The sequence below is a fragment of the Desmodus rotundus genome, chromosome 3, assembly GCF_022682495.2.
Source record: "Desmodus rotundus isolate HL8 chromosome 3, HLdesRot8A.1, whole genome shotgun sequence".
Lineage (NCBI taxonomy): Eukaryota > Metazoa > Chordata > Mammalia > Chiroptera > Phyllostomidae > Desmodus > Desmodus rotundus.
In genome coordinates this window covers 152336976-152345997 of record NC_071389.1, presented here as the reverse complement: position 1 = coordinate 152345997, position 9022 = coordinate 152336976, and the positions used below count along the sequence as shown (strand labels likewise).

The following is a 9022-nucleotide window of genomic DNA, read 5'->3' as shown; positions in this document are numbered from 1 at the left end:
CGCTTCAGGAAGTCCCACAGACATTCTGCACCCCCTCCCTCGCCCACGCCGGGACCTTCTCCTTGCCCACGCCTACCGGCACCTCCAGCTTAGCTCACGCCTCACTCTCCTGGCCGCCCCAGCACACTTGACCCCGTCACAGATACCCACACCGTCCCCACTGGGCAACCATCCCTGCGGGTTCTTCCTCCCTCCCTTGCCCCACAGCATCTCCACGCCCCCAGATCTTCAGAATCCAGGCAACAAACCCCCGCGCTCCTCCCGGTTCCCTGGGTCTGGGAGGGACCGGTCCAAGCCTGGGCTGTGGCCCCGGCAGGTTTGCGGACCTTTGGGGAGGCGTCGCCCTCTTCTGGGAAGACTCGGGTACTGCTTCACTTCGTCCTCCCCGCGTCCTCGCCCTGCCCCCTTGACTGCCGGGTTTCAGACCTCCCTTGTTCCTCTTGGGCTGCTATCCGTCTTCTTTCTTTGACCTGAATCCTGGAGGACGCAATATATAGATGTCGGTCCTGATCCCAGCTATGCTACAAACTATCCGAGTCCCCGCCTCCCTGAAGCTCGGGTTCCTACCCTGTGAAACAGCAGCTGTGAAGACTAAGTGCAAGACAGTGAAAGAAGACAGACAGGTGGTAAAGCCAGAGGGAGTGTCCGGGCATGGGGTGCGATTGTTGTAAACGCCAAGTGCGTTCTCTCCTGCCTTACCGGGGTTAATAATCTTTCCCCCTGGCCCACAGTGGAAAGAGGGCATCATTCATCCTTGGAGGGCATCATATTTTGATATTTTGCTATAATGTGCATGCTGTTTTATGTACTGCCCCCCCTTTTTCTCCAAGTGTACGATTCTTGATTAAAAACCTGGATTCTGGAGTTAGACAAACCCAGATTTAAGTCCCTGCTCTGTATTTATATTTCTGTCGTTGAGCAAACTGCATAACCTCTACCTTTCTCGGCCTCAGTTTCTTCACCTGCAAAATGGCAACAATACCAGGAATACCAGTTTATCAGGCTGTGGTTAATCCTCAGACACAGCCAGCTCAGCCCTTGTTAGACGGTGTTAACGTGCCTGTATCCCGAGCAGGACCGCTGGCAGCCACGTGGCTCTGGGAGTGTGCGCCTACTGCCCCTCTCACATGCGCCATAACAGTAATAAAGGGGCCCAAAGTTCTGCCACCCTAAAATGATGCCTTTTGAGGTATTGATTTTAAACTGGTTATTAAGAAACAAAAGATGGTGTCAGGTGGACACTAGACGTATTGGAGTGATCACCTTGTAAGTTATATAAATGTCTAATGACTAGGTTGTAGTTCTGAAACTAATATAATGTATGGCAACTGTAATTGAAAAATAAAAATAATGAATTTTAAAATAAAAAGAAACAGTGCTTGCTTCGGCAGCACATATATGAAAATTGGACCAGTACAGAGAAGATTAGCATAGCCCTTGCCCAAAGATGACATGCAAATTTGCGAAGTGTTCCATATATATTTTTTAAAGATTTTATTTATTTATATTAAGAGAGAAGGGAAGGGAGGGAGAAAGAGAGGAAGAGAATCATCAACGTATGGTTGCCTCTCACACATCCCCCAACTGAGGACCTGGCCTGCAACCCAGGCAAGTGCCCTGACTGGGAATCGAACTGGCGACCCTTTGGTTTTCAGCCCAGCACTCAATCCACTGAGCCACACCAGCATATTTTTAATTCAAAAGAACTTATGCACCTCTATGTTCAGAGCAGTGTTATTTACAGTAGCCAAGCACTGGAAACAGCCTAAGTGCCCATCAGTAAATGAATGGATCAAAAAACTATGGTACATTTACACAATGGAATACTATGCAGCAGAAAGAAAGAAGGAGCTCCAACCCTTTGTGACAGCATGAATGGAACTGGAGAGTATTATGCTAAGTGAAATAAGCCAGGCAGTGAGGGATAAATACCCTATAATCTCACCTACTACAGGAACCTAATGAACAAAACAAACAAATGGGCAAAATAGAACCAGAGACATGGAAACAAGGAACCAGAGGGAGTGAGAAGGAAGAAGGGTGAAAAGAAGGGGAAGGGTTCAGTCAAAGAACATGTGTAACGGACCCATGGACATGGACAACAGGGCGGGGATAGACTGTGGGAGAGGAGGGGTGGGCGGGGCCGTGGAGAGCAACAGGGGAAAAATTGGGACAACTGTAATAAAACAACAGCAAAATAAAAAATAAATAAATAAAAAGAAAAAGAAACAAAAGACACAAGGGACTCTGACACCACCAACCTGCCTAAAGAAATTCAGTTAGAAAAACCTGCTTGAAGGAAGGGAGCATCAACCTAGCATCATATATGAACTACCTGTGGCAGACACCTGTGTGTTGGACTCCCCTCTGCATCCCATTGTTTCTGGGTAGCCCAGAAGGACTTGTTTACCAAGCATTTGCTCTTTCTCATCTACTTGTGAATTACCTGCTTTCTGTTAAAATCCCAGATCCCTGTCCCCTGTCTACTTTGTCCAAAATGGCATATGAACCTTAACTGCCCAATGCATCTTCCGGTCTCATGGCACCCCCGGCATATGCATCCATAATGAATTTTGGACAGTTTTCTCCTGTTAATCTATCTCATGTTAAGAATGATTATTAGCCCAGTAGAAGAACTTAAAAGGTGGGAGGAAAATTATTTCTTGCACCTGCAGAGAAAGAAAGGGAGCCATACCCATTTCTGAGCTCTCTCTCTCCCCAGCCCTGCACTCAGCCACATGGATCTTCTTATTCCTTCAGTGCACCCACAGTCTCCACTTCTCCGCACCTCCAGCTCACCCTCTGCCTTGCTGGCCCCAGATAAGATCCTTTTCCTCACTTCCCTAGGATCCCACCCACATTTCTCTATAATTAGCAACCTCTTGTCATTTTTTAGCCACTCACCTGCTCTATTTTTCTTCATAGCACTTCTTGTTACATGGCATCATATTCTACGTTTTTATCTGCATTCAGCAACCCCCCAACCCTGCCCGACGTATCACCATGGAGGGTAGGGTTTTTGTGAGTTTCTACCCCTCCTCTACGGTTCTTAGAAGACAGCTTGGCACACAGCAAGCCCTGGAGAGATTTTTTTGTGCGAATGTGAATAGAGGCTACCCTCCCCTTTCTCCCTTCAGAGGCAGCAGTCCAGTGGAGGCCACTTCTGTCCAGTAGAGGGCACCACCACACAGCATTTAGGGGTCTCTGGGCTGGGGCTAGGATGAGAGATATTTATAAATCCCCAAGGCCTTTCTCCTCCCACTCTGTGGGCGCGCAGCAGTCTGGCTGGGACCGGAAGCAGGAGGGCCCCCTGCGCTAATCTGCCCTGGCAACGCAGAGCTGGCATGCCCTGGCCACATCCTCGGGGCCGCGTGCTCCCGTGGCGGAGGTCGGAATACCCTGACCGCTGTTCTGGGCACACCCCTTAGCAGCTGATGCTTCTGGACAGATCACACCGTGTCCCTGCTCGGCGGCAAAATGAGGGCGATGACACGAGCTGCACTGCTGTCCCAGGTTTGCTGTGAGGCCCAGACAGGAGTGCCTGGGAAATAGTTTGTGAATGTAAACACCAGACAAATATAATTTGCACAGGTCTCTATTGGTGGTGGCAGCAGATTAGCAACAAAAGAGGAGAGATTAGAGGGCACTTACAAGGAACTGCACGGCTAAATGAAGGTGGGTTTATAAAGAGGATGAAGATGGAGAAGGAGAAAGAAGAAGTTAAAAATAACATCTACCTTTCACCAAGAGCTTATTAGGAGCCAAGGCTGAGGAACGTGATCTCCAAACATTGTCTAATTATAGCCAACACTTAACAGCGACGGTGCTGTGTAAGTGACTTATGCATAGAGACTCACGGGGTCCTCACAGCTCTGGGAGCTCGGCGCTACCACTGTCTACATCCACACACGAGGAAACTGAGGCCTAGAGAGCTTAAATAGTCTGCCCACAGCCACACAGGCAGGACTGAGATTCAGACCCGAGCATTCTGCCTCCTGGAATAAGCTCCTTAGCCCTCATGGTCACGACCGTACCCAGAAGAAGATATTATTGTTCTATTTCCCAGATGCAAACTGAGGCCCAACAAGTTTACAAAGCCACAACGTGAAAAAGTGTATTTGAACCCTGCTTAACCACCGAGTGAAAACTGTCAGAAAGGGGCTGCAGAGATGGGTGCGGGGTTCTCTCAATGGGGCCAGCAGCAAATGCACCTGCCTCTTCCTCTGAGGGTCATGGGAGAGAGAGAGAACAGGGGCTGCTCAGGGCTGATCAGATAAAGAAGCAGCTACCGGGTGGCCTCAAATTCCTGGGAGGAAGGAGGCTGCGCCACCTTCTGGGCCAGATTGGGAGAGAGGAGGTGAAAAGTGTGCTGGCAGACACCAGGCCATCGCAGGGATCCCACCCCATGTGGAGCTCCCCCACCCCATGTCTCCACAGGGCAAATGGGGCTCCGAAAGGCTGGCCTGACAGTGGGAGGTGGGAGAGGCCCCATCCTTTGCCACAGTGCCCCTACCGAGAAGATAGTCCAGCCCCTGGCTTCCAGCCTGTTATATAATCTGCTCCATACCCAGAGCCTGGAAATAGCCACGCCAGGGCTGGGCTGGGCTGGGGGCATGATGAATGGCCCCGGGAGCATCAGCTGACTATCTGTGTCTGAAGTGACCTGAGGGCCTGCCAGCAGCTCAGATTACCCAGCTCTCCCTAGGAGCAGGTGCTGCCTGGTCTGCAGAGGACAGTTCCAAAGTGACTCTGTGTCTGGACATTTATGGTGTGAGTGTCTGAGGGTACTATCCCACTCACAAGCCTGAGTGGCTGAGGCAGCTTGCAGCCACGCCATGCCCGTGGCAGCCTCCCTAGGTTCTGGAAGCCCAAGACTTGCCCAGAGAAAGTGCACTGGGATTTCTGCAGCCCGTACCGGGGGAGCTGGGAGCTCTACTCCTTGGGGATTTCTGCTAAGGATCCCACAGAGAGCGTGAGGAACTTGGGGAACTGGGGATGGGATGGGGGCTGCCGGAGGCTGCGGGCTCCATTACTCCAGGGCTGCAACCCTACTCCCATGCCCACACCTCTCCTGTTGCAGCCTCCTCTGTCACTGCACTCATGGCCCCTGGATCTAGGGAGGTGCCCACACACTCTGATGCCCCCTCTAGAGGCCAGGCCCTGCCCCCGCCCCCCCCCCCCTGCATATCTGAGAGCAACTTGAACAGACTTTTGCAGACCACTGGGGCATGGGAGGCTGTTCTCCCAGCATATGGTGATGATATATTAAGAATTATGATCATGGCCATTCCAATTCTATGCCTTTAAGATACCTAGTCCTTAAAAAAAACCCAAAAAACCAACCTCTCCCTAAGAAGATAGAAGTAATGCTCTAATATTTTAAATTACCTAACAGTTAAATCACTCAGTTATTCCTCCCTAAGTCCGACAGTGGGTTAGACACAGCCGGGGACTTAGGACTTCTCTACCCCATGACTCCACAACAAGGAGGCACTCCCCATCTCCAGTTGGAGAAGTGTGGGACTTTTCACAAGAGAGTGATGGAAGGTGGGTGAGTTGTCCACCTTCCTGACAACATTGCCTACTCAGTGATGGATTGGATGGCCACACAGACGCACATGCCCCTGCTCTTCTTGGGGCTCAGATGTGGAGGCAGGAATTTCCACCAATCTCCAGTAGCCAAACTCCTTCAAAGGCCCTGCCTGTGCTGAGGTGCTGCCCATGCCTGTGCCACCTTCCTTGTGTGCCTGTGGGTCCTGCACTTCTGAGCCCACAGCGGAGGCACAGGGGAGACAGGTTCCAAAGACACACCAGAGAGCTAGAGGGTACCCACCCCACTGCCAGATAAACCTGTGAGAAGGGCTTAGCCTCTCTGCCTCCTGCCTCCAGATCTCTCCAGGTGTTCCCTGGGGAGTTGTTACCCGTAACCAGAGCTGTTCCTCACGGTGAGAGCAGGAGGGATGGTGTTGCTTGGCAACTGGGACAGCACAAAAGATCCAGCTAATCCGAGCTGCCTGGGCAGGCCAAGCCCCACAGCTTAGAGGGCAGGGGCCTGCTGGCTGGCAGGGGCCTGCCGGCCAGCAGCAGCCCCTCAGAGACAGATACTTAAAAACTTGTACCTCTTTCCATGTCAGAAAACCTCAAGCTCTAGGCAAGTTCTAGCAAACCCCAAGGTTTGCACAGGGAGGAGCCTTTCTCTCTCCATCCTTCTTGTCCGCTCCCCACCCCACCCCCAATCATGAGCTCTCCCTTTCACAGACCAGTGAAAAACCTTCAGACCTCTCTGCGCATCCCAACTCTCTTGCAAGCCATGTAATTCTGGGTAAATAACTTCACCTCTCTGAACCTCAGACTCCGCTCTGGGAGGCAATAACTAGTGGTTCCGTGCACAGGCTTTGGGGCCACATCCACCTGGATACAAATCCACACTCTGCTTTCTCAGCTTTGTCACATGGGGCACATTATTTAACCTCTTGGAGCCTCAGTTCCCTCAGCACTAAATACACCCTGTAGGGCTGTTGAAAGAAGGAACAAGAAACGAAGCAAGGAGAGTGTCCAGCACAGGCCCGCAGGGCTGGGCCAGGCACTCCTCTCTGTCTTCATGTCCACCACTCATTCACAGGCTCTGCTGTTGAACAGACCCAGCTCTGTCCCACCTCTGGGCTTTCCCTTATATCGTTTCCTCTCCCTGGAACTCATGCTATTTCCCCCCATTCTCCACCTGAGGAATACACCTCAGTTGAAAAATTACTTCCCTGGAGAAGCATCCCTTATTCACCACCCACGTTTTGAATGACAGCTCCACGTTCAGTATCTCACTGGCATGCTGCATTTCGTTTTCTCTTTATGGCACTATTACTTATTTGCAAGCTAGTTTAACATTAGTCTCCCCTAATGGGCTGTACACTTGGGCCAGGGGCTGTGTCTGATGTGTTCTTTGCTATGTCCCCAGCGAGAGGGTTGGCCTAGGTGTTCTCCACTGTACGTTCCAGCTTTCTGTATCTCTTTATTTATTTCTTCCTTCTCCTCCTTTTTAAGTTGACCTAAATAATTTTTGCACCACTTCTTAGGTTAACCTGAATCTCCAAAAAGCGGCGTCTAACTGGAAAGGCAATTCGAGAATTAAGGACGCTGACCCTTCATTACACTCCATTCCCTTCAGGGCCGGCTGGACCAGATTTGGGATAGCAAATCCCAAACCAGCTGCTTTCGCATTTCTCGACCCCTTTCCGTTCGCATCCCAGGCGCCAGTCCTCACAGGGACTCCTATTTGCGTACACCAGGCCCAAAGGGAGAGAACGCTCCACGGCTGATTTGCATACTCTCGTGCTACTGGTTGGAAGGGCGGCCAATGGTTTGCCGCAGTGTTTGCCCGGCGCGTCGCCGGGTGATGTAAAGGAATCCTGGCTGGACCCAGCGTGGGCTTCCTCGGGTCAGCCTTGTGACGTAGCGGCTTCCCCCGGCTCCAGCCGGCCCAGCCGGGCCTGGCGCGGGGCAGAGCGGCCGCCCCCGGGAACGCGACGTGAGGCACGACTGAGGCCGCGGCGCTGCCGCGAGCCCTGGCCCCTTTACTTCCGGCCCGGCGTTCCGGTCCCGGCTCCTTCTGGAAGAGGGCCGGCGGCGCCAGATCCGATCTCCGGAGGCGTGGACAGAATCTGGAAGCCGACCCCGAAAGATTACCAAACTCGACTCCACTGGGAATGGATTACCGGCCTCTCACTTCGTAAATCACGTAGTTCTTTAACGTTTTGCACCTGTCTACAACGAACGTGTTTGATTTTGTAATAAAAAAATAGTTACAGAGAATTTCTGTTTGTTATTATTAAAGAACCTGGCTTGGATTTAGAGGAAATACTGGCTTTAATTCCAGCCTGGTGACCCTGGCCCCTTTTTCGCGCTGGTCCTGCTGGCTTTCCATGGCAACCAGGGAAGAGCAAATGTGGAGGCAATTCAAAAAAGTCCCCAGCTGGGCCTCCTCATCCTATATGTAATTCAGAGCAGGTAACCCCATCCCCTTGGTTGCCCCTCGAAGGCTCTGGATCCCTGGGACAGCCCCAGGAAAGCCTTGTCTTTGTGCCCCCAGTTTTTCCACTTTAATTGCTCCTAAACCTGGGGAGGGGTGGGGGCACCCCAGCCAGATAATTCTCCATCCTCAAGAGAAGAGAGGGAACCTCTAAGGGAATCCCCTCCACGGTCCCTCTCCTCCCTCAGGGCCAGAGCCTGGGCAGGGCAGCCCCTTCTGGGCCCAGATGGGCTGGAAACCCCCCTTCACATGCCTTTGCCCTGCCCCCAGTGGGCCAGGGTGGGGTGAGGGGGAGTGGTGTCTCCCTGACTGGGTGGAGCTAGGTGAAGGGTTTCTACTTCTGTGAGATGGAGGGGCATATGGGAAAGACCACTAAGGGTCTGGCGGATTGACCTGGGTCCAGGGGCTTAACCACCCTCAGGATCTAAACTCTGCCCCCACCTTAATCCTATGAACTTTTGAGGTCAGCCTTTCTCCTTCAAGTGATGCCCTCCCTGCTCTCTGACTTGCCTGGTCCAGTCTCTCCCTTCACACTGTGCCCCATGTTCTCTTCTTCCGGGGAGGCCTCTCAGATCAACCCTCCAGGTTCCACCCCAATGCCAGCTCGAGGCCTCTGGGAGGCTTCCTCTTGGACCTCTTGGCAATACTTTACAACTGCTCTGTGTCCTGCCCCCCCCATCAGATTAGGAGCCAGCTTTCTGTGACACGATCTTGTCTCCCTTAGGAATTTTCCAGAATGTGGGACTGCCCTGGCCAGGCCATCTGTTTGCCCCTCTAGTCCTAGCTCCTGAGCCATGCAAATAGTTGACCTTTTCCTTCCTCAGTTTTCCTATGGGCGATAGGGGCTATGTGGTAGTTACTGGAATTTGTGTAGAAAGAGGAGGGGTTAAGGTATGAAGGACCAAGATGGTGGATAGAATCTAGAGCACTCATGTGGAAGTCAGAAGACCTGGACTGTGGTTCTGGTTTGACCACCGACTAGCTGAGTGACGTGAGGCG

General features: G+C 52.1%; 1 non-coding gene across 1 annotated transcript; it reads left to right on the top strand.

Moving 5' to 3' along the window:
• The first annotated feature begins 1375 nt into the window (after window positions 1-1375).
• Window positions 1376-1482, top strand: LOC112318707 (U6 spliceosomal RNA). The gene has a single exon (XR_002976235.2). It is a non-coding gene; the product is annotated as a U6 spliceosomal RNA (small nuclear RNA).
• The last annotated feature ends 7540 nt before the right edge of the window (window positions 1483-9022 follow it).